This window comes from Puma concolor, chromosome F2, assembly GCF_028749965.1.
Source record: "Puma concolor isolate L17-30 chromosome F2, mPumCon1.1.hap2, whole genome shotgun sequence".
NCBI lineage: Eukaryota > Metazoa > Chordata > Mammalia > Carnivora > Felidae > Puma > Puma concolor.
Window position 1 is genome coordinate 84,001,092 of NC_141684.1, and position 25,998 is coordinate 84,027,089.

The 25,998-nt window shown below is 41.3% G+C and overlaps 1 long non-coding RNA gene across 1 annotated transcript in view; it reads left to right on the plus strand.

Moving 5' to 3' along the window:
* The first annotated feature begins 2,541 nt into the window (after positions 1-2,541).
* The window catches only part of LOC147572154 (uncharacterized), a 65,318-nt gene continuing 41,861 nt past the window's right edge, over positions 2,542-25,998 (plus strand). Inside the window, exons 1-2 of the long non-coding RNA XR_015246534.1 lie at positions 2,542-2,681; positions 7,491-7,602. This is a non-coding gene — a long non-coding RNA (uncharacterized LOC147572154). The remainder of the gene's footprint in view (positions 2,682-7,490; positions 7,603-25,998) is intronic.

The window sequence follows — 25,998 nt, forward strand, 5'->3', positions numbered from 1 at the left end:
ACGGTTCAGAGGTGGAGCCAGATGATAATTATAATAATTGTTTAAATTATGCTTATTAGAACATCTTCAAAGTATCATAGGATATGTAAAAATGAACAGGGGGTTCTAGCTTTGGGAGTTCAAAGAAACTAAGATCAGATTCAGGGTTTTTTGTTTGTTTCTTTTTTTTTGGTTTTTGGTTTTTGAAAATCTCAACTTAAAATTTTATTTTTAAACATATGAATAGTAAGGAATAATATTATAAACCTCCTTGTATCCATCTGTCAGCATGAACAATTTTTAATAGCTGTGTATGAAGTGACATGGCAGAAGGAGGCCAAAGCCTTTCAGGCAAATGGAGTAGCAAATCCATATACCCTGAGGCCTCAGAGTACATTTGGCAACTGAAAGGAAGACTAATATGGACAGCATAGACATCATTAGAATGTTTACATGGAGAATGGATTCTGTGTATGTGGTAGATGAGGGCAAGAGTAGATGAGGAAGTACTGATTAGAAGCTACTGGGTAGTTTGGGCAAAAGAAATTATGACCTGGAATATGGCAGTGGCAGCCGAGAATGAGTGGTTAGATGAGAAATTTACAAATGGAAAGTGGGACAGGCAGGACTGGGATAAGGGACACAAAAGTGTTCACGAAAATCCCAGGTTTCAGCATGAGCTATTGGGTGGATGTTAGTGCCACTACTGAGATGGAGAATTATCTTATTTGGGGAGGAGAAAAATTTAGGTTGAAGAGTTTCTCAGACATTCAAGTGGCGATTACAGACAGGTAGTATAATGAGGCTATAGCTGAGTGGCATAGAGAAGTCTGGTGGAGATATATAATAAAGATCCAAAGGATAGACACAATAAATGGTCAAACTGTGTCAGAAGGCCTAATTGAGGCAATAATGGCAAATGAATAGGGAAAATGGATAAATTGCAAAGCAATGTATTCTTACAAAGGCAAAAAAAAAAAAAAAAAAAAAAAAAAAGTGCTTCTTTGAAGCAGAAGACCAAACTCCGCTTCCACTATACTTATGAGGGTACAATGAAGAATCCTTTTCTCTTTCCCTAGCTGATACTTTGTCAACTTACTGAAATCATTGTTTTAGTTTTTTCTACAACAGACGCTTTTATTTTGGAACATTCCTACCTGGTTAGACTTTGTGATCTAATTGGGTTTCTACTCAGTCCTGGCTCCCCTTCCCATTGTATTCCGTTTTAAATTTACTTCTCAAAGTGATGAGACACTTAAGTATACTCACTTGTGGGATCTAAGAAATGGCGGTTGCCTGTCGCTCTCAAGGTGAATTATAGGACCAACACCAACAATATTGATGTCTTCCATGCAAAAAGGTGGTTTTATTAAAGCACGGGGACAGAACCAGTGAGCAGAAAGAGCTGCACTGGGGTTGTGAGGAGGAGTGGCTGATTATATAATTTCAAGTTAGCAGTGGGCTAGGGATAGTTTAAGTCTCTAAGGAATTTGGAAACAAGGTTTCCAGGACCTTAAGGGGCTACCTGTTGTTAGGAAAAGATCACTTACTAACTATCTAATAAAACCTTAGTCATGAGACCCTTCAGATACGCATCAGTGGGCCATATGCTTGGAGGATGATTGCTAGCATGTGTCTTGGGGATAGAAAAAAGGAAGTTTCCAAAGGGAGTTTCATATGTTAACCAAAACTTACAGGATCCTGGAGGTCTGGCTAATGACAAGCTAAGGTTGCCTTTTGCCTCTAACAAAGAATTGACATAGAGGCAGCCAAGCTCCTTGAGGAAGGTCACTCTGCTTGTCTCAAGTATTTGTCAATGGGCTGTAAATTTAAGGATTTTTTCCCCCTATATTTCTTTTACCTTCGTTCTCCACATCAAATATCATCTGGGAACTTGTCAGAAACACACGTTCTCTGGCACCACCCTAGACCTACAGAATCTGAAATCCAGTCATGCCTCGTTACAATAAATCTTGGCGATTTTAATGTCTCCTATATTTGAGAATTTCTGCTCAGGATACCTAACCTATCCCTGGCCCCGCCCCGATACATAGGGAAAGAACACTCCTTTCTTGGGAGTTAGGCAGCTAGAACCATTCCTTAAGTATTGATTATTGAATTTGTAGCGTACTGCGAGTTTTCATGTAAGGTCAGTTGTTGCTTGACAAAACAGACCACATATGAGCTTCTTTTGAAAAAACACTTGGCGGCTGACCCCGCGAGAGGCACCCGCATAGCAGCTCCCAACCAGGAACTCAAGGACAGCACTGTAGCCTGTCCAGAGTTCGCTCTGCACAACCTCTACCCCAACAAGGAAAGTGCGATAAACGGCGCTAACCCCTTCCCTTTCAGAGCTGGTGAGTCACCGACTACCCACGTTCACAGCCCAGCTTTGTTAAACCCATTTGTGCCCAGAAAGCAAGGAGTGGCGGAGAAGCCCCGCCCCACCGCCGACAGCGCTCCAATCCCAACGCGCGCGTGGCGCGTGGCGCGCAGCGCGGGGAGGGCCTTGTGTCCGGAAAAGCCCCGCCCCTCGCCCGAGCACCCGCCAATTGTAGCGCACAGTGCGGCGCGCGGAGCGAGTTCCGTGGCGCGCTGCTTTCCGGCACCTTGAGGAGACAGCCAGCCTTTGCGAAGGCTCCGCGCGGGAGGTGGCTGAGCGTCTAGAGATGCCTGGCGGCGGTACCTCGTGTACCCGGAAGGTAAGTTGTAGACTGGGAACCAGTGCCACGCCAGGCCTGTTCTCTCTGCTTTGTCTTCAGCGGTCTCCCGGTAGCCCTCCAGCGCCAGTGTGTCCTACCCCCTCCAGTTCCCCATCGGCCAGGCCGGCGGGGCGCAGGGAGCGCTTGGGCTGGCCAGAGGCTATGAGGGGTGAGAGGCAGGCGCTGTGCTGGCTGGTGATCTCTGGCGAGGCTGCGGCTGGTTCTGTCGGTGAGCGTGGATGGAGCCTGCCTCGCAGTGTGCCTCTCCTGAGGTCGGTCTCGCCCAGGTGTGCGGAAGCAGCCCCCCGCCGGCCGTCTGGCGTCTCGCCTTCCCGGTGAGATGCGGAGGGCAGGGGGAACCGCTGGAGGTGCGGAGCGGAGAGGTCGCAGCTGGCGAGGTGACGGAAGTGAGCGACCGGAGTTGAATCTGGAACTAGCGTGTGAGCTGTATTTACCCTCGCTAGCGTTTGGCATTGTTTGTCTCTTCTTGACTGTCGTAGAACACATGAAGACAGCGGTGGATGTTGGAATGGATGTGCCATCCGCCCCCCCACCCCCACCCCCCACACCCCCCGTTATCTGTGTTGCCACACTTTTCCTTTCTATCCCAAACTGTTTCTGAATCTTTCTATTCCTGCCTCGGTGGGAGAGGAGTCCGAAGCCAACCGCTGCCAAGCTGTGTATACCAAATTATACCACAGTATCTGGGCACGGAGTGCGTGTGTAGGAATATTACATTAATGATATGTAAATGATTGTACTTGCATTTGTGAGTACATCTTTTCCTTCCGAAAATTGTGTTTGCCGTGGCCTTTTTAAAGCTGTTTCTGGGGCGCCTCGGGGACTCAGTCCGTTAATCATCCGACTTTGCCTCAGGTCGTGATCTCACGGTTGGTGGGTTCGAGCCCCGCATCGGGCTCTGTGCCGACAGCTGGGAGCCTGGATCCTGCTTCACATTCTGCGTCTCCCTCTCTGCACCTCCCCCACTTGTGTTCTGTCTCTCTCTGTCTCAAAAATAAATTGAAATATTAAAAAAAAAATTTAAAAAAGCTGTTTCTAAGTTCCTTGCTTACAAACATGCTTGTCTCATCATACTAAAATTTAAAAAAGCAAACACAGGGCCTCCTTTTTTGACTTTTTCCTTTTACCAAAAACTTCTTGGCAAAAAAGAGTCCACATACACTGGTTCAGCTTCCTTATCATTGTTATGTTTCTTTGCTTCTGGAAAGCAGAGAAAGATTGTCAGTCTCAATTTTGTAACTGTGTGGAGTAAAAGAAACCTATGTCAAACATACCTATTGATTATGAGACATCCTGATTCCAGATGTAGTCAAATGTAAAAAAAAAAAAAAAATCAAGGAAATATATGAATTTGTTAAATCATGGTCACTCTAGCATTTGACACATTTATCACGTGCTTTTATTGATGGGGGGGGGGGGGGGTGGGCGGGGGGAGGAGCATCCCTGTCTGTTGCTTATCCTGATTCCCTCCCTGTCTGGCATCTGCTCGTTTACTTCTCTTTACTCTGTTCCTGCCATGTTCTAAGTTTTGATCTTGTGCTTTTTCTTACTTTACACATTTATTCTTGGCAAGCTCATACTTTGACGTTAACTGTCACAGCTATATAGCTGACTTTCAGATGTGTATTTGACCTTTTCCTTGAGCTCCGTTTAAACTCAGTGTATCATGAAATTATCAATTTCTTACCCTTAATCCACTAAGCCCTGACAGTTTCTCCTGCAAGTTGTTGGTCTCAGTCTATTGACAGTGATGCTTGACTAGGAATGCCCGAGGCACTTGCCTGGGCCCCTGGGTTACTTGTACTGAGCCGTTTTCCCTGACCAGGGCCAATGTTGTGGCTGGACCAGACCTTGTGGTTATTGTTATGATTGCAGGATGCACTTCAGCAACAAACATCAGGGACGTTTGAGGAGCAAGATTTACAACTCCCAGGTCCTGGAGGGTACGTTGCACACCCACGTGCTACCCAGTGAGGTGGAGGGGGGCTGGGGGAAGAGGAGAGCAAGAAAACCTGAGGTCTGAGGGTGGGGTGTCTAGGGTTTTGGAGGTTCATTCTTTATTGGCTAATTTAAAGCCTAAGGGTGGGAATTAGAGCACCAGAAGGGAGAAGTGAAGTCACTCAGATAGTCAGTTATGTAGGTTACCGAGGGTTTTCTGAAAGAGGGACCTTCATGGGTAGGGGCAGCTTAATTCCTGATCTTGTTGGTTTGTGTCATATAACTGGTGCTATGTTTGTTCAAGATGGATGTCTTCTGAAATGGATGCCTTGGCAACCAAAAATTAATGTCAGGCATTCACAGTACATCCTTAGAAATCCTAGTGTTTGACTTGAGACTCAGTTCTGCCCTCTGATTCTATTAGTTTTCAAGAACTTACCAGTTTTTCTTGTCAATAATTATATTAGTGATCTATTGCTGTTTAACAGATTGTCTCAAAACTGAAGCAGCTTAAAATAAGTGCTTGTTTTTTCATATAGTTTCTGAAGGTCAGAAATCTGGGAATGGCTCAACTGGCTGGGTCCAGCTTAGTGTCTTCTACAAGGTACAGTCAAATAAAGGGTCCCAGAGCCTGGGGATCCACTTCCAGACTCACCCATGTGTTTGTTGGCGAGTGTCAGTTCCTTGCCACTTTCGTAGGGCAGTTCTCACAACATGGCAACTGGCTTTCCGAAGAGAAAGAGACAGGGAGGGGCTAAGCCCTGGTGTCTTTTATAACAGTCTCAAAAGTGACATCGCACCTCTTCTGTCCTATTCTTTTTGTCACATAGATCAACCATGTACAGTGTGAGAGGGGCTACAGAGGATGTGAATGCCAAGAGGTAGGAATGATAGGAAGTGATCCTGGAGGCTAGCTCCCCCAATACTTTTTTCCTTTTTCCTTTTCTTTTCTGTCACCCTAGGTCAGGCCCAAAGTACTTTGTGTTTGGAGTTTTTTTGTGGTACCAGCCATGTGGCTTCTGTTCCATCTTCAGAGATGACTTTCCCTTAGACACCACTTTAATTAATATTGTTGTTCCTCTGCTTAAGCATTTCACTTCTTATTGTCTACATAATCAATTATTTTGGACCTAACTTGTGCTAAAAGCCTTATAGATGTATTAATTCATTTATAGATGATTCTCTCTCTCTCTTTTTTTTAAGTAGGCTCCACACCCAGCACAGAGCTTGAACTCATGATTCTGAGATCAAGACCTGAACTGAGATCAAGAGTCAGACACTTAACCAACTAAGCCATCCAGGTGCCCCTACAGATGGCTCTTTTTTTTTTTTTTTTTTAACTCATTTAATTCAGCAATCCTATTAGGTACTATTATTAGTCTCATTTTATGGACAAGAAAATTGAGGCACAGTAGAGAGGTTAACTAATTTTTCCAAAGTCACACAGCAGTTAAGTGAAGAAACCAGGATTTGCACTCATGTAGTCACTTCCAGACCTTGCTTTTTTTGTTTAGGCTCTTATAGCCTTTTATTCACAGCTTCCATAATGTGGCCATACCTTATTCCTTAACTTTATAACTTCGTTCATTATTTATCCTTTAGGTAAGTAAATGGCTGTTTTCAATTGCCTCTTGGTATTTGCTCATGTTCTTAGTTTGGAGTAATGCCATTTCTTCCATTTTTGCTTACTGGAATCTTAATTATCTGTCAAGTACCACCTCAAATCATCTATCTATAATCATCTATTATCTCTAATCATCCCAGTTGTAAATGAACTTTATTTTGTATTCCTGTGGAACTTTGTATTATTCTTAATAGCTTCATGTCTTATATTACTAGGTTTACTTGTACTTATTCTTATGATGTAGACATTTTAAGATTATGTTCACCCCATGTGCCCCAGAGCACCTGCCATAATACCTTGTACATATTAGGTACCTAATAAGTATCTGATGAAGGAATGAAAATGGTACTAGTTTAAAAGATTTGCAAGTATTCTAGATCTGAAGAAACATAAGGAAATACCTTATTCAGAAGACATGAGTACTAGCCTCAGCTCTGCAACTGAGTAATTTTGTAATTTTGGACAAGCCATATAGATCTTTCAGGACTCTTAAGACGAAAGCTGATATGGTCATGGACTAAAGTGGTAGAGTTGCGAATGGTATTAGGAGAGGACTGAGTTGATTAATTATAAAAAGAAGATGAGATTTATGCACCTGACATTGAAAGATGAAAAGAGGAGAATCAGTGGTGACTCAGAAATTGAACTTCTGAAAAACGGAAAAGTTGAGGGGAATTAACTAATTAGTTGCTTCTTACCTGATGTTAGGATATACAGGTAGGTGAAAATTCAGCCCAAGGGAGAGATTGGGCTGTTGGAGAGCAGGCAGTTGCTTCAAAGACTGGCACTATTTTAGTTCTTTTCTTCCTCTTGCCTTAGGCCCCTCACTTCAAGTTCTTTTTTCTTTTATCCTTTGTTTCCTTTCCTTGCTAAATAGCCACGAATGACTGGCTAATACTCCCCTTTCCTAGTTGCTTAGCTTTTGAGATTTCCCGATACACCCCCTCACTCCTTTTGCCTCCCCAGACCGAATTATAGCTCTCCTCCCTGAATCGTAGACCTCTTTTCCCACTGAAGGAAAAACCATGTCGGCAACATCCTAAAAAAGAGAAAAGGAGAATTACATCTTCCTGATGGCACCTTCCTTCCCTAATCCTTTGCGTTATCATCACAAAAACTTAATTTCTGGTGCTTCTTGCATAATGACGTGGGCATGATGATAGATATTAACTAAATATAATGTATATGTCAGTTTGAACTGAAGAGTACACAAGGCTCCATTTCAGGTGAAAGTGTTTCTCAAGAAAGGGAGACATTTGCTTCTTTGAAGCCAGAGGGATGGAGCCCGTGGAGAAACTAAGGACCCTTTACTACAGAGATTGGATTCTGTTACAGAAGGTTAGTATGGAGAACAGGAACATGTTTCCTCTGAGACCATAGGGAAGGAGAGGTCAATAGATGGGAGGTTGGCTGATTTTTACAATGGCAGACTTTAACCTTGGGGAAGATATGATGGCTTGAGCTATGACAGTGACATGGAGAGGTAAAGGGAAGAGTGAGTATGGAATTCATGAATGTATGTGATTGTGTGTATGTGTGTACAGAAGAATGTGTGTAAGCAGAGGACTAGGGAATGATTAAGAGTATTTACCAGCAATGGCCAAGGACATGTAATAAGAAAATAGGAAGTTCTCATTTGTGGGTCTTTTTACGATAGCCCTGTGGATTGCTGATTGGTAAAGTGAGTTGGTGGAAGGAAAGGAATTTTAATGCTTGAAAGGCAACATTGGAGTCGTTGGGCATAGAGTGCAGACATTATGATAAAATGAATGGACTTGAGACTTAAAGTCTCAGTGAATTCCCAGATATTGAGTATTCCCAGATTCACAGATACTCAGTCAGAAACAAGGCCAGGGTACCTTCTTTGTGTGAAAGGTGCACATGATAGTTATTGTCAGGCACTTTTGTTAAAATAAGACCATGCAGAGTTAGTGGCTAGAATGTATTTCCTAGCATGAGGAAATACATGAGGAAAATCTTGACATGGTGCCCTTGACTATCTCTCTGACTAGGGCAATATACCTAACATTTCTAAGTTGTAGTTTGTCTATAAAATGGGGATAATACCTATATCTTCCAGCATTAGCATGGATACTAAATGATGAGAATGCATGAAATGATGTACTGAACGTAAAAGCACTCAATTAATGTTAGTGGTGATGAAAGCAGTTAATAATAAAACCATGATCATGAAAGGATTTTTTTATATGACGGCAAATCTATTGTATGTGCTCTACTACTTTGCCTCTAGATTTCCCTGGAATTACTCTTAGCTTGCTGAAGAAGGACTGGAAAGAGGGCTTTGTTTTAAAGTTGTTCAGTCATGGTGAGAGATTCTCTCATAGTTATCTTGGTAGGAATACCTTACGGTTCCAATTTTAGCCCTTGATAATCTCATCAGATGGCTTACTGGTGGCTCTACTCAGAATCAGGCTACTTAGTATTGACATCTTAGTCTGTCTACATTGTCTTGTTCTTCAAATGGAAGGGAAAGAGAGCTAACGTTATCAAAGATGTTCTATATGTCAGGTACTTCACACATATACCTTATTTAAGGGAGAAGATATTCTTTCTTTTTAATCAATAATATATGCTTACAAATAAGATAAAATAGTACAAAATAGTTTCTCATGAAAACCAGCAATCACTGCCCTGTTCTTTCCTGTACTTAATTCTGTGCCTGAGAGGCATTTTTTTTTTAAATTGAGATAACTGTAGATTTATATTAAGTTCTAAGGAATAATAGAGATATTATGTATCCTTTACCCAGTTTGCTCCAGTAGTAACATTTTGCAAAACTGTAGTACAATATCCCACCAATATTTTGACATTAATACAATCTAAATCTAATTATCTTATTCAGATTTCCCTGGAGGTGTGTATATTTACGTTGGTACATTTTTACACATGTATAGATTTATGTGCCACCACCACTAGAGATACTGAACATTCTGTTAGCTCAAGAATCCCTTTGATAATCCATCATACCTACTCGCTTCCCACTGCTAACCCCTGGCAGTTGCTAATCTGTTCACCATTTTAAACATTGCATCATTTCAAAAGTGTTACAGAGATGAAACCATGCAGTTTATAATATTTTGGGATCATTTTCTTTTTCTTTTTTTCTTTTTACTCAGCATAATACTCTGGAGATTAGTACTAGTTGTTTTGTGTATTAGTAGTGTTCATTTTTATTGCTGAGTAGTATTCCATGGAATGCACGTACTACAGTTTGGCTCAACATTTTACTTGTTGAAGGACATCTGGGCTATTTCCAGTTTTGGTTATTATGAATAAAGCTGCTGTGCACACTTATGTGCAGATTTTTGTTTGAACATAGCTTTTCTTTTTCTAAGATAAATACCTAAGAATGTAACTGCTGGGTCATATGGTAATTGGATGTTTAGTTTTCTTTTTTTCTTTTTTTAAGATTTTATTCTTAAGTAATCTCCACACCCAACGTGGGGCCCAAACTTGCAACCCAGAGATCAAGAGTCACATGCCCTGTCAACTGAGCCAGCCAGGCTCCCCTGGATGTTTAGTTTTATAGTAAACTGTTTCTCATAGTGACTGTACAGTATTACAGTCACACTGGCAATGTATGAATGATTCAGTTTCATAGATAATAAATTTATCCTTTTAAAGTATAAGGTTCACTGATTTTTAGTGTATTCACAGAGTTGGGCAAATATTTCTAACTATAGAACATTTTCATCACCCTGAAAAGAAACCCCATGGCAACCAAAAGCTATTTTCTGTCTTCATGGATTTGGCTACTGTATATATTTCATATAAATGGAATAATATGTGGTCTTTATGACTGGCTTCTTTCACTTAGCATAACGTTTTCAAGGTTCACCCATTGTTATTGCATGTATCAATACTTTATTTTTCTTTGAAGGTAAAATAATTTTCTATTGTATGGATATATCACCTTAAAAAAATCCATTAGTAGATGGAAATTTGGGTGATTTCCACTGTTTGGCTATTAAGAATACTACTACAGCTGTTCTTGTGTTTCTTCTACTCTTCTCCTGGGCGTGCAATGGCTTTCATCAGATGAAGCACCATGTTGAGGGTGTTGTTTGGCCCAGGTTCCCATTATAAGAACTGAATTCTCATACACATGACCCAATCATAGAAGATACATTTCACGTGAGGAGGAGAGTACAGAAAGCTCAAAGCCATCGCTCCATCATCTTGGATTTATCATTTAATGCCTGTGGGGCTCCATGTTGACACGGTCTTAACTGTGGTGACAGCTAATTCTGCAGTGAGGATCTTTCGTTGTAAAGTTCAAATCTTCTTTACCTTGTATCCTTATATTTCTTATGGTTACAAGTGGGTCTCTAAAATGGGATCTTCATACTTGTTGCTGTGATTTGTCCTCGACCAAACTGCTTCCTGAGGTTTGTAATCATTTCCAGCACCTCCAGAAACATGTTCAGGAACCATTTCCACATAGTCTGGCCAGGATGGAGGATCAGGAAATCTTTAGTTACTTAACTTGTTTAGATTAATAGTTTTAACTTAACATCTGGAAAATGTCACATATCTCTTGAAGTCTCTATAGAAATGAATGTCTCCTGAATGTTTGTGTACATTTACGTGCTACATGGCTCTAAACACTGTACAAAGATTCAATGTAATACAATGGCCGTCGTGTGAGCTGCTGGTAGGAGCTGAACTCACTTGTAGTTCCGAAGCTCTTCTGCAGCTAATTTCCCTTTCTCCTCTGTATCTGATAGCTGCTTCTCCCCTTCCACTGCTCCCATTCTTTCAGTCCCAGCTTCCTATGAGGGGAAAGAAACCTATATTACCTGGTAACCCATGTAAAATTCTGCCTTTATTGCCACTCCCTGAAATCTAAAGGCAGGATTTAAATGTCCCCTCTCTCCTTCCCTGTAAATGCACAAACCAGGGGGAAGCAATGACGCCCCCCATTAAGGATCTAAACAAACGCAACTCCAGCATGGGGGCAAGACTTTGGCATCTCTGAACTTCTCTTCACAGCTCTCTATTCATACTCATCAATACATCACATAAATATAAAAAGCCCACATGAGATGCACTAAGAGCCCTTCCAGTCTCAGGCTCTTGTGATTGGGATGGCAAAATTGTATTTCTTTTCAATGTACAAAACTGAGCCTGGCCAACTCATCACAACTAAACACATAAGGATGATGCAGGGGTTTCTGACTTGACTGATTTCTCCAAAGAGCCTTGAACTTTCAATCAAGGCTCGGGCCATGACATTGCCATAGAGACATCTTTCCAGGACATGGTGACATTGACAATGTACAATGACCTCCTGGATATTTCTACAGTTCACGAGGGAACTCCTGCCTCCTGCCTCAAATACACCAGTTGAGAAGAATGTAAAATACACTGATGAAAAGAAAATGATGTGAATTGCACACCTTCATAATATTGTCTGCTGGAAAAGGAATGTGGGGAAGGGAAGGGAAGGGAAAGAGGGAAAGGAAGGAAAACTGAGTTCACAGGTTTCAGTAATGCTGGCACTCCTGATCTCCTACCAGAAATAACTCCCATATCATCTGCAGCAAGATACCATCACAGTACACCTGAATTTTCCTCCCAGTATTTCCTACCTAATGTCTAGAGTTTAAACAAAAAAAATATATACATATGGCAGTCATGTCGCTACGATGGGGCTGAAATGTAAGAGACAATGAAAATGAACCCTGAGGTTTCCACAAAGTGAAGGAAGGTGCAGATCACAGAAATCAAGGCAGAAGGGAGAAACATAATTCTTTACTGATTACTACTGTAAAAGTATGGTTGGTGTTAAATGTGCTCAACGAAAGAAAATTATCCCCACTGTCTGACACATTCGTTCTTACAACAGTGTTTGTAACAATTAACTCCTGAAAATCTTACTCTTTTGAGAGCCTCTGTCTTTGTCCACACATTCCATCACGAACGTCTATATTCCTCTTCAGCGTGTCCCATTTGGTGTCCTTTGCCCCTTTCACACACCTAAGTGCATCACAGTTGTCCCCCAGTTGCCTTTTGCTGACTGTCAAGCACAAAACAGTTTACTTGAGTGTGCACACCTGTTTCCACGAGTGTGGCCATGAAGGGGGTGAGGAGAAAGGACAAGATTCCCAAAACAGGAAGCCACTTTTTACCTTCCCAGAGCAAACTCATTCTACCAAGTGCGGTTTTCTCCTACCCAAAGCAACACCTATTTCAGGTTACATTATGAGACGTCAAGATTCCCTGCATCAAATCCTAGATGCATGCAGTAGTATCTCCTGACTTTAAGACATATTTGAGAAAGGTGGAATGACTATAGAAGAACGTACAGTATAGCGAATGTACTTACCAATACTAAAATGTGCACTTAAGTGTTTATGATAGGAATCTTTCTAATGCATGTATTTTACCATAAAGAAGAGAAACTTAAGAAAGTAATGATATTCAGTTCTTTGATTTATATAACATTTGATAGTAAATTATGTTACCTGATTCCTTTGGATCTTAAGCTGAGCATTTTCTTTCTGCAGAGGCTCTTTTCAGATTTCGATTTCACTTCGCTGGTATCAACTTCATTAAGGGAGAGGTGAAACTGAACAAAATATTCTCTCTAGTGAATTCTTCCCAAGATCACTCAGTAGATCACATATAAATCGAATATTCTAAGACATGAAGATTTGTTTTTCTTCAAAGCTAAAGTGTACAATGGAAATTCTTCAGGAAATAGAGGGAATTTACTTCTAAAACTTCTGAAGTATTTACTAAATTAGCACCTTTCAAGTTCTTTGTAGATTTTTCCTTTCCCTGATTTGCAAGTAAGATAGAAACAAAACGTGTACTAGGCTTTCCAAACATACACTGGACAATGTGTCACGAGGAAGCATTGTCAATAGAACATGCCCCACAGTCAGTCTCTGTATCATTAAAAACAGTCGATCCAGTTTGAGACAAAGGGAAAAGCCAGACACATAAATAAATGAAGGACGAGGAGAATGGTGGAAGGTGTAAATGTTTCAGAGCAACAGTCTTGATTTTGAGACAATGGAACTGTGACTGGATGACAATGAAAAAGCGAAGAAAGTGTAAAATCTTTCAAGCCAAACAACTCCAATGAATGACTTTTCTTTACAGAAGAGAAATTTTGTCACCAGATTCACTTTCAAAATTCTCAGAATTAAGAGGAACACAACTGTTCAACATGGCGAGAAACCTCTAGTGCTCTCTCCTGGAAGAAATGAATGATATAAAACTTAAGCCAGGGTTATGAAAACAAATTCTGCCTCACTCCTACCTAAAAGAGGTACTGTAGTGTTACTGCTTGAAACAGCAGTGAACAGCATGGAAGGTTGAAGGGCTCAATTCACCCAATGACCAAAAGGGCTGAAACATCAAATTGTGGTAGGTCAGGAAGCCCTGATTCTTGACATTCTGATTTCTCTCAGACTGCAACAAAGTGTGCACACTTGGAACGATGTCCTAAAAAATTCATTAGTGGACTCAAGTGTCTCACGGTTATTCTTCAACAAAACACATAGTCACCAGGAATACTTATTACTTTTACTTCCATTTTTAAAGGACAAAAAAGGGATTTTTATACATTTTTAAATTTATTTTTTGAGAGAGAGACAGAGCGAGCAAGCAGGGGAAGGGCAGACAGAGACAGAGGGAGAGAATCCCAAGAAGGATCCCCACCATCAGCATGGAGCCTGATGCAGGGCTCAAACTCATGAACCATGAGATCATGACCAGAGCTGAAATCAAGGGTTGGATGTTTAACCAACTGAGCCACCCAGGCACCCCAGGACAAAGAAGGGATTTTTATCTTATATCTACGTGCTTCATAAGAGGGAAGATTATTTTTCCATATGGTTTCTTGAGCACATTTCTTTGCTCCATTGATCTACACAAATATGCAATAAAGGATTCAGAATTCAAAAACATTAATTATGCTGACATAAAAACCTATCTCTTGTGGGTAAGTCATTACAGAAATAAAGGATGTGGTGATAGGATTGCTTTGAATTTAGCCTGGTAGAGAATGGGTTGAAATCGGACATCAGGATAAAAGAGGAGATGGCAAAATCAGTGAACCATAAGTGAACGCACTTCAAGATGAAATCATGAAAATGAAAAAAAGGGGGGGGGGGATGGTTATACGTGCTGTTCACAAATGGATATTTTTTTCTGAACGTTTTGCATTTTCCTTCATGTAATACTTAATGTTCTCAGAAATTTGACCTAAATTAACCAAAAAGATTAATAAAGCAATTTCTTAAGATGATTACCAAAACCAGTAAAATCAAATTACCCATTGTGTCAACAGAAAGGCACATGATCCGGCACTTTGGTCACATATAACATTTTGGCATTTCTGTGGTCCCTGAAGAAAGCAAGTTTTAGTGGCATTTTATTTTTCTTAATCTCTTTCTCTCCTCTCTCTGTCTCTGTCTCTCTCTCTCCTCTTTCTTTTTCTTTCAGAGAGAGAGAGAACACATGAGTGGGTGAAGGGTAGGGAGAGAGAGAGAAAATCTTAAGCATATTCCAGACTCAGCGGGAGTCCAAGTCAGGGCTCTATCCTATGACCCTGGGATCATTTCCTGAGCCAAAATCGAAAGTCAGATACACAACGGGCTGAGCCACACAGGTGTCCCCTAATATACCATTATTAAGCAAGATTATTCTTAGAATATATGAACACTTCAAATATCCCTGATTTCACTGGAGGAGAAATGGAGAAAATAAAGTATCAAACATACTTATATTCTGTATTTCATGACCAAATAAACAAATCAGTGCAAATACTTTAAAAACAAAAGTCAAACAGAAAAAATAACCTACCTAATTTCATCCAGGTTTTCCCCCACTTTCACTCACACTTTAAAAATAAAGAGACTCCTGGGTGGCTCAGTCAATTGAGATCCAACTTCAGTACAGGTCATCTTCTTACCACTCACCAGTTTCAGCCCATATCAGGCCCCCTTCTGTCAACACATAGCCTGCTTCAAATCTTCTGTCCTCCTCTCCCACTGCCCCCTCCTCACTTGCACCCTCACTCTCATAAATAAATCTTTTAAATAAATGGATACATAAATAACTATAACTATAACTGTAACTATAAAAACAACAATAGAGTCAGGCTTCTGGGTGCATGATCAGTTGATTTTGGCTCAGGTCATGATCTCACTGTCGGTGAGATTGAGCCCCATGTGAGGCTCTATACTGAAAACATGGAGGCTGCTTGCGATTCTCTATCTCTCCTTCTCTCTCTGCTCCTCCACCACTCGTGCACACGCTTTCTTTTTCAAAATAAGTAAATAAGCATTTAAACAAATACTGAGAGAGAAATTATTCTAAATGTCACTTTTTTGGCACTAGAGGCCTCCAATGTTTTTCTGCTGTTCCACAGGGTCCCGTCCATGGGACCCAGGGTGGGATGTTCAGGTGCATATGTCCTTGGAATCAAACACACTTGGGTAAAAATCTCAGCTTGACTACTTAGTAGCTAGAACCCTGGATAACTCCTCATGTCCCCAAATCACAAGATGATGAAAGCCCAAGATGCAAACCTTACCATCTGCGTTATTGGTAAAAACAGCATGCACGCAGGAAAAACTCACCTTACACGTGGATAGCATATGGAAAGCACCTAGAACAGGGCCCAGTACTCCAGAATCTTCTGACAGCCATTGAATTCTATTGTTTGGTCCTAAGCTGCAAGCTTACCTTCTATTTGTACAATGTGACAGCTCTGCTGCCCTGAGATCACCCTTGTCTATACCAGCAGTGCTGTATTCTCCATAGCAACACCAGCAGTTGAGGACCCAGTATATGCCGGGTCACTAAATCAGCACAGTCCATGAAGCCCATACACAATCCATTAGCCCCATTTTGCATCTTGTTCACTTCCACTCACTTTCCACTGGCATTAAAGGCTCTCTCCACCTAGCACTCATAACACATGTTTACACCTCGCTAGTGACACACATGTGGCCTGGCAATATCTGACCTCTTCTCTAAGCCTTGAGCCTCTTGACAGGCTCAGATAGTACCTTAATCTGTATATTTCCCCCAGTAGGCAGGTCATGTCAAAATACTCCTGCCACTGGATTCTTAAACATTTCTGACCAGAGTTAAATTCATCCACTTCTTTTTGTCTGATTTTTTCCTCTACTTTGTCACCTGTCTCAGTTGCTGGCAAGTCAATCTGTGTTATCACATAGGATGCAAACAAGGAAAAGTCACTGTAAAGAGTTAAGGGACTAACTAGACCAGATAAGTCAATGTCTTTACTTCTAGCTGAATTAGAAACCACGGTGAACAGCTGTATTAAAAAAAAGTTTAAGGGGCACCTGGGTGGCTCAGTCTGTTGAGCATCAAACTCTGTGGCTCAGGTCATGATCTCATGGGTTGTGAGATCGAGCCCCGCGTCAGGCTTTTGAATCTTTTAAAAAGAAATTTAAAAACAATAGATTACAAGGAAAATAGAAGCCTGAAATCTTACCTTCATATACTCGATTCTACCTAGAAGAGAGATAAAGAAAATTAAATTTGATGTAGAAACAATATTTTTTATAAAAGTATAACTCATGACAACAATGTCAAAATCATAATCCAGTGTGCATTAAAATAAAGGGTGATTCAGCAAAATAATTTTTGTAACTGTTGCAAATGGTATAGTTAACATACAGTGTTATATTTGATTGGGTGCACATATCGGGATTCAACAATGCAGTACCTTACTCAGGGTTCATCCTGGTAAGTGTACTCTTTAATTCCCATCACCTATTTCTCCCATCCCCCCCACCCCCCTCCGCTTTGGTAACCATCACTTTGTTCTCTAAAGTTAGGAATCTGTTTCTTGGCTCGTCTCTCTCTCTTTTTCCCCCTTTGCTCATTTGCTCTGTTTCTTAGATTCCACATATGAGTGAAATCATATGGTATTTATCTTTCCTGAGCATTATATCCTATCAGTCTGTGTTGTTGCACATGGCAAGATTTCATTCCTTTTTTTTGGCTGAGTAATATTCGTGTGTGTGTGTTTGTGTGTGTGTGTGTGTGTGTGTGTGTGTGTGTGTGTGTGTGTGTTAATGTATATATCACCTCTTCTTCATCCACTTATCTATGGATGGACACTTGGGCTGCTTCCACAATTTGGCTATTGTAAATAACGCTGCAGTAAACATAGGGGTATGTCATAGACTCTAAGTCTATACTTCTCTTTTGGCCAGCAAAAGAGCAGACGCAGGATTCAAACTAGAGATGGCTAATGTCCAGGAAAAGGACAAGAGCCCCGAATAAGGGTGCTTGCGCCACATTTATTCAGATCAGAAGGATTGCAAACGTGATGGGTGTGTACAAAGAGACAAAGAAACTAAGAACATTAACTGGTGGATGTGAGGGGGAAAAGGGGATTTTGAGGATATATAGTGTTTGGGGTTTGGGTCGACATAAAACAAAATCCAGGCACTGGGCAGATGGATAGATGGTTGTTAACAGCAGACAGGAGGTGCTGTGCCTGTTTATCTTTGCCAGGCTAGGGGATGAGACAGATAGGGAGAATAACCTCAGAGTTAATAAGCTGCCTTTTTTTTTTGTTAACCATCTCCACTCCAGGCTGCTTTGCCTGCATCGCAGTGGTCCAAAGTCCAATTCACCAATGTACCTATCCTGGCCCTATTCTGCTAGGAAAGCAGCTTTCTGCTATAGTAATAAATTTGGGGTGCTTCACCCGGAATATCTAATATTGTTATTTCTGTGTATTGGCCATCTTTGAGCCATTTCTGTTTCAGTCCTCTGCCTCTATATATTTTGGGGGCTCAGCACCCCCTCCCTATTTTGGGATACTTTTGCACCTTCATATTACCGGCACCTTTGTTCCTCCCTATTCTCAGGGTGTCTTTGCACTGCCCCCCCCCCCCATTCTTGGAGTGCCAATCTGGTTTACCCAAACTCAGTTGTATTCTATTGACTGTATTTCTTTGTGCCTTGTTAACCCATTGGCATAAGCCCAGGGGATTCCTAAGCTTTTCCCATACAGGGGTACTTATATCCTGTAGAAGTAGTTTTTTTTTCCTTCTTTTGTATTCTTTGGGTAAATACCCAGTAGTGTAATTACTGCCTCACAGATTAGTTCTATTAATTATCAGAGGAAACTCCATACTGTTTCAAAATGGCAACAGCAATTTGCATTCCCAGCAGAAGTGCATGAGTGTTCCTTTTTCTCCACTTCCTCGCCAACACTAGTTTCTTTCTTTTCTTATTGATTTTAGCCGTTCTGACAGGTGTAAGGTGATATCACGTGGTGGTTTTGACTTGCATTTCCCTGACCATGAATGATGTTGAGCATCTGTTCATGTGTTTGTTGGCCTTCTAAATGTCTTCCTCGTGGAAATGTCTGTTGGTGACTTTAGTCCATTTGTAGATTGTATTGTTTTCTGGCTGTTGAGTTGTGTAATTTACTCGTATATTTTGGGTACTAGCCCTTTATCACCTATGTCATTTGCAAATCTCATCTCCCATTTAGTGGGTTGTCTTTCAGATTTATGATTGTTTCCATCGCTGAGCAGGAGTGATTTATTTTGATGTAGCCCCAATAGTTTAATTTTGTTTTTATTTCCTCTGCCTCAGGAAACACTCTAGAAAAGTGTACCCATGACCTAGCATACTAAAACATTAGATGTAGAATAACCTATAGAAATAATTTCCTTTCTACTTGCTGATATTTCCACAACCATTTCTATGGAAGAGAATTAAGGTAGATATCTTATTTTTGACCACAAGCTCTGTTTCCATTCTATGAAACAGATACAAAACTACTAATCTTCAATAATGGAAATGGCAGACTTATTTTAATAACCAATGCACCATTTACTTCCAATTCTTTTTTGTCAAGTCCAGTAGCCGTAATAAAAACAAGAACCACAAATATCTCAGAGATTCAGACAAAACAAAAGTAAAAATGTTTGGACTAAGAGATGCCTCTGACTCACCAGAACACTGGAGAAGTGTCTGCTGCAGTTGGCTATTTTCTGAATTGACAAGCAATTCTGTCAAATCAGGTCCTATGATTTTCCCACATCACAAACAACAAAGGTTTTCAAATCAGAAAGGAAGTAGGAGATGGCTAGAGAAAACACACAAGCAACAACAGAAATAAAAACAAACGTTTCCAGAAAGTGCAAAAGGTGCTTCCCTGACTGGAGTCATTCCCTGAAGACATTATAAAATTAAACAGGTACTTGAGACGTTATCGAGTGATCTGAACAAAGTAAACAAAATCATAGGAAATATGTTCTCAGACCACAAATCACTCAAGTTAGAGATCAAAAACAAAAAGTTCTTAGTTGGACAATGACAAAAAAATGAGATTAAACAACCTTCTTAAAATGACATGGATTCTAGGGGAGTTGGGTGGGGGGATGGCAGAAATAGGTGAAGTAGATCAAGAGTACACTTGTGAAGAGCACGAGAAATGCATGAAATCACTGAATCATATGGAACACCTGAAACTAATATTGCACTGAATGTTAATTATAGTTAATTTTTTAAAAAGTCCATATATTTCAAAGAAGACATTTCTGCAGAAATTTTAGCATATTTAGTCTAAATAATAATGAAAATTGAACTTATTAGAGGGAAATTTGTAATACTGAGTGAATATAAAAGGTCCAGCTAGTATAGAATTTTCTGCTTACTTATGATTACAGGTCTATCTGTAAGGCACTTTGGTATACACACAGCAAAACCAGTTCACCAGAGGTAAATTAGACAAGCATTAGTTCCCATGGAGGCAGGAATAATGCTATGTTTCCAGTGAATTTCAAACACATCACAGACAAGAGGAAAATGGTCAGGCAAAATATGGACAGGCTGAAATAATATTGGAGATGATGAGGAATCTTAAAGACGTTTACAATATATCTGTCATAAATATTCATCCTTATAAACCCTCTACCAGCCTCCAGGAGGTTAATAAGCACACCTCTCAAATGTCTCCTCATGGAAGAGCCAGAGGACAGATGGCTTACAAAGGAACAGGAACAAACTTATGGGGGTGACGACTGCGTTTGCTATCTTACTGTGGTCATGGTTTCATTGCTGCTTACCATTTGTCAAATATCAATGAATTGTATTCTTTAAAAAGGTATTGTTATTCTATACAAAGTATATGACACTGAAGCTGTAGGAAAGATATAATTGGCAACACTGAGACGTTTTATTTTGCTGACAAACATATTGCAACTCTGTTTTAATAGTAAGAATTTGTAACCCAATGTAAAGTAGAATAATTAAGAAAATGCAAATTTATAATAGATAAGAAGTCAATGACTTCTATTGTACATTCACGAAATACTTGGATAAAATCCTTTGGAATATCTCCAAACTATGCCCCAAATTCATGGAATAATGGAAGAAAGTAAAAACAAAAAATGTACTAGTGAGGCAAATGAGATTGTTCTAGAGAAAGATGTTTACAGATACGGATATATCTGAGAGAGATGGGCAACTGCTATTATACTGATATGTGATTATTTTTCCAAGAAGAGGAATTACACATTATGGTTCACTTTTTGATGTTTTCTTTCAATGTTCACTTTGATTCTGAATCACAGCTGAAAATGTCAGATTTCCGGGGCGCCTGGGTGGCACAGTCGGTTAAGTGTCCGACTTCAGCCAGGTCACGATCTCGCGGTCCGTGAGTTCAAGCCCCGCGTCAGGCTCTGGGCTGATGGCTCAGAGCCTGGAGCCTGTTTCCGATTCTGTGTCTCCCTCTCTCTCTGCCCCTCGCCCGTTCATACTCTGTCTCTCTCTGTCCCAAAAATAAAATAAACGTTGAAAAAAAAAATTAAAAAAAAAAAAAGAAAGAAAATGTCAGATTTCCGAGGTAAAAAAAAAGATTTGCCTAATCAAGTTGTATATTTTGATAATATATGTGGGAATTTAAGTATCCTGAACACACATCTCCAGATAGCCAGTGAAAGGAATTCATGTTTCTATTTCATGGTACTGTGCTAAAATCAATCAATAGCAACTCTGAAAATTGATCTCTAAAAGAACATAGGGGCGCCTGGGTGGCTCAGTTGGTTCAGCAACTGACTTTGGCTCAGGTCATGATCTCACAGTCCATGAGTTCGAGCCCCACATCAGGCATTGTGTTGACAGCTCAGAGCCTGGAACCTGCTTCACATTCTGTGTCTCCTTCTCTCTCTGCCCCTCCCCTGCTCACACTCTGTCTCTTTCTCTCAAAAATAAATAAACATTAAAAAAAAATTTAATAAAAAATAAAGAATACAAAATTCCAGGATATGGTCACCAAAACAACAGAACACTATCATTCTACAAAAACTGGACTTAGAAGAACTTTAGGAGCAAAACACTCACAATGCAATTCACACTAATTCTCAAACCAAGTTAATTTTGTTCAAATGAACATGTCTAGAAAGAAGCCTCTGAAACCTGTAACATTTTCATCTTCAGCTGTCAGAGGTGAGGTCACAAAAATGTGTAATGGTGGGAAATATACACTGTCTTTGTCTAGCCAGTGTCTGAAAGAAAGCAGTAGCTGTCAGCACAATGGTTGGTCATGGGGCTCAAATGCACCAAAGACACAGGCCATCTTGTCACGAAGGTAAATCATCTTCAGCTGTGGGCACTCTTGGCGCATCTGGCCACTGTCTGCCTACTGATAGCGGTAGTTGACAGTGAACTAGATTAGATCCATTGGAGCCAATAACACTAGGTTCTCATAGTCAACGGCCATGAGTAGTTGGAGGTGGGAAATGCAAGACAAGTTAGTTGGTGGAAGAGTTCAGAGATGAGGTAAGGAGAGAGAGTTGAACCTATCTGTGAGAGGCAGGTACAGGGGGGAAATTCTAATAAAGACGATCAAGAATTTTCCTGCGTCGCAGTCTCAAAAGAAAGAGAATTGATTCCGTTTAGATTGGAGGCATTCATGTGGAATGATTCTGTCTCAGTGCTAGGGTTATTCCTGACTACTGGGACTTTTCAGATCTCTCTCTATGGATCTGGTACATGCCAATCTAAAGAAATCTACTTATCTCTATGGTGTTCCCTGTCTGCCTCTCTCACTCTCCTAGGGGTACGAGTTTTGATTAGTCACACTGGGAACCAGGTATTTCATTTTATTTGGACTATCCCAAGGACATTCAAAATCCTTCTTGTTTCGAGTAAATCAACACTCTGCACATACTTAGCTAAAGAAAGGACAACAATTTATTCACTTCCTGATCATGTTGCTCCTAGCGATTTTCCTACTGCAAATGTCCAAGCAAGATGCAGTCGCTTAATTTCTGCTGGGCTTATAAGGCTCCCAACACATTTGGACACAGAGTCCCTGGGGGAAGCTTCTAAGACCAGAGGCAAAGGGATGACTCAGAAGTTGCTAAAAGTCAACACACCGGGACGTACAGAGCCCAAAGTCATTACACTTTTTAACACTCTAGTACTAACACCAATCCAATGATCATTGTTCCCAAGCCTACCAAACATCACAAATATGAACAATGTGTTGAAAGGAAAATGAACTACATATAAGATGGACCCTAAGCTTACAAAGCTTGAAGCAGGATATTAACAGGGTTTTCAGGAGACAGTCCCACACCCTTAGTTCCTATTAAAGAAGAGTTTTGACATTTTTTAAAACAACTTTAATGAAATAATTCATATCATAAAAACACCTATTTCAGTCAATCAACTCAATAGCTTTTAGTATCTTCACAAATCCTTCCTTTTTGACACTATAAACCTACTATGTTCGGGTTTACATCCTGTCCATATGCTCTTTTTGGACCAAGAAGCACAGGCAGGACCCAGAATTTGATGTGGACAGCTGTGGCCAACAACCACTTCAGGCTGGTGGAGAAACCTGCCCTGTGGTCCTCAGTCTTCAGGAAGAAATGAAGTTCTTCTGAAGTTCCCATCAAAAGCCCCATAAAAAAGCTGTTGTTTAACCAAGGTGAAAGAACCCAATAGGAAGGAAGAATCCACCGATGTCCCATGTTTACTCACATTTGTGTCTGGGGAACCCGGACACCCAAGCACAAGGAGCTAGAAACACAGCCTCTACACCTTCTTGTCCCTGTCCTTTAAGGGGACTCTAGGGTTCCAGGCAGGAGGTGGACATGGGGGATGGGGTGTCTGTGGGAAAGGGAGGAGTGGGGAAGGGTGGGAAACAGGGGAGGGTGGTATTTGGGGATGTGGGAGGAGTGTAAAAACAGGGTGGGGTTAGGGAAGGGGAGTGGCAGGAGAGGAAGGGGGTCAGAGACAGTACCAGGATCAGATCAAGTACAAGAGGGGAGGGAGGAAGGTTCAGACAGGCTAGTAGGTTAGCAGGTCAGTAAATCACTAGGTGAGCAGGACACATACAGCAGGTTAAGTGGACTCTCAAAATCAGGTAGAGCAGAGGAAGATCCTTGTTATTCCAAGCTCTGACCTTTTTGGGTGTTGCCTTAGCAACCCAGAACCTTTATACTCTCTGGACAACCCGGTAGAGCAATAGAGACACCCCATGTGACCTCATTTTTAAAAAGCAAGCAGACTTCCCACCTGGTGCATCACCACGTGCCATCCCAACGACAGTTCCTCTCTGGAAACTTGGCTGACCTTCTGGTTACCGGGCCCTCCTAACCCAGTTCCCTCTCACCTCTTCTGAGTGCTCTCTCGGTCCTTTCTGAACTCCCATCTCCCATGGGCAATAGTTGAACCACCGAGGAAGCAAAGGAGGACAGAACTGCGAGAACAATCAAATACGCAGACAGGAAGGTTTAACCCTCTCTCAGTAAGTCAAAGCAGATAGAAAATCCATAAGACAGAGATCTTGATAGCAAACCATCTGAATCCCATAGCTATATCCATATATGTGTACACATGGACATAACATTGCAGAGGACACATTCACTTTAGGCACAGAGCATACAGTTACATTCACCCTATTTATTATGGCCATAAGGGAAATTTCAAAGGAATATAGTGATTTGAGAAGAAGGAAATCACACAAAGCATGGTTTGGTATTAGAATGTGCCAGAAATCACTAATAGAGAGGTAACTAGAAATTCCCATATGCTTAGAAATTGAAAAAATTCCTCTAGAAGTAGAATATGAGTCAAGAAATCCCAAAGAAACAGAGCTCTATTTGACCTGAATGATAGAAGCATGATAAAATTGTAATCCAAAATGTCTCCTGGCCTGCAATATTCTGGAATATTGGTGGGAGAAGACTGTCTCGTCCCCAAATCATCTCTGACCTAGACATTTTAACACACCACAAACAGTGGTAGATTTGTCACTTATCTGTGTGAGCCTCCTACCTATTGGCATGGGCTGTAAATTATGAATTTTACAGGGGTGGAGGGGTCGTCAGAAGGGGTCATCAACTGACTCACAAGGGATCTCCTGCGATCTCCAGGAATGACAGCATTTTAAGAGAAATAGTTCATCTGCTTCTCTCTTGGGGGACCCACAACAACACCCAGATTGTTGGCAGCACCAGGTGTGATGGGCGGGAAGGGCCAAGCAGGTGGGCAGGGGCCAGGGACCCAGATGGCTAGACAAACTTACTGTGGTCATCTCTCCTGGGCTCTGTCCTGAACTCAGCTTCCTAGTTTCTCTACATGATTGACTCAATGATTACCCATCTGAAAATCATTGTTATAATCCCTTCACTTTAAATGAGGTAAATTGTAACAGGAATCACTCTGGCGCTGCTAAAAGAGCAAAGCAAGGTCTCAAACCTAAGTATAAAGAAAAGATACAAAACAAGCGAAACCAAAACCAAAACAAAACAGGAGTGAAAAACCAATAGTGTTACATTCCCTTTAGATCCTGCTGTCTGCCTAAAGAGCCCCAGTGTTGGGCTGTCCTGGTTATACAAGGAGAGGCCAGTTCCAGAAGGGGGGGAGTCCGCCTGGCCCAAAAGTAAATGGGAGAGAGGCCTTGACTATAAGGGGACCTAGGGAATTCCAAGAGGGGTGGCCAGGGTCACCCTGATTATAACTAGAGGAGGTAACAGGGAAAGTAGAGGCAGTGAACAGAGTTGTGGCAGCCTTGAACAAGTGAGATCATTCATGGAGGTGTCCCCAAAGCCAATGTCAGCCTCCTATCTGGGGAGCCTCTCATTGCCCCTGGCAGCAGGGCCAGGAGCCTAGAGTTTGAGATCCAGTGTGCAGCTTACCATCTGTGTGAGCCTGGGCTGGTTTCCTTCAGTAAAATGGGAGTGTCCATGTCTATGTCCAGAACTGTGCTGGGGACAAGATGAAGCCACGTGCTGAGCACTAGTGGATATCAACGACATCACCTCCCTGGGGCCTGTGTCTTCCCAGTCTGGTGCCTTAAAAAATTGCACAGCTGTTAAAGGCAACAAAGGTGAAAACCGCAGTTCCCTCCAGTTGCAGGCCTGTGCCAAAACTTTGCCTTTGCAGACATCAGCGCTCAGGGCCCAGCGGCAGTACCATCTCTAACCCCTTGCACAGATGAGGTGTGAGACCCAAGGAATTTAACAAAAATTCCCTATCCCTTGACAAGCAGAGCAAGACTAACTCCATTTTGTGCTACACCCACCATCTTATGTATAACCCCCACATGACCTTATTGCTTAAGACACTCCCCCACCCTAGTCAAACCGCTGAGCACACCCTTACTGGAAACTGGTTCATATAGGAATGCGGAACCCCTAACCTCCAAAGAATGTAAACCCCGCCTCTTGCCTGCCAAACCTG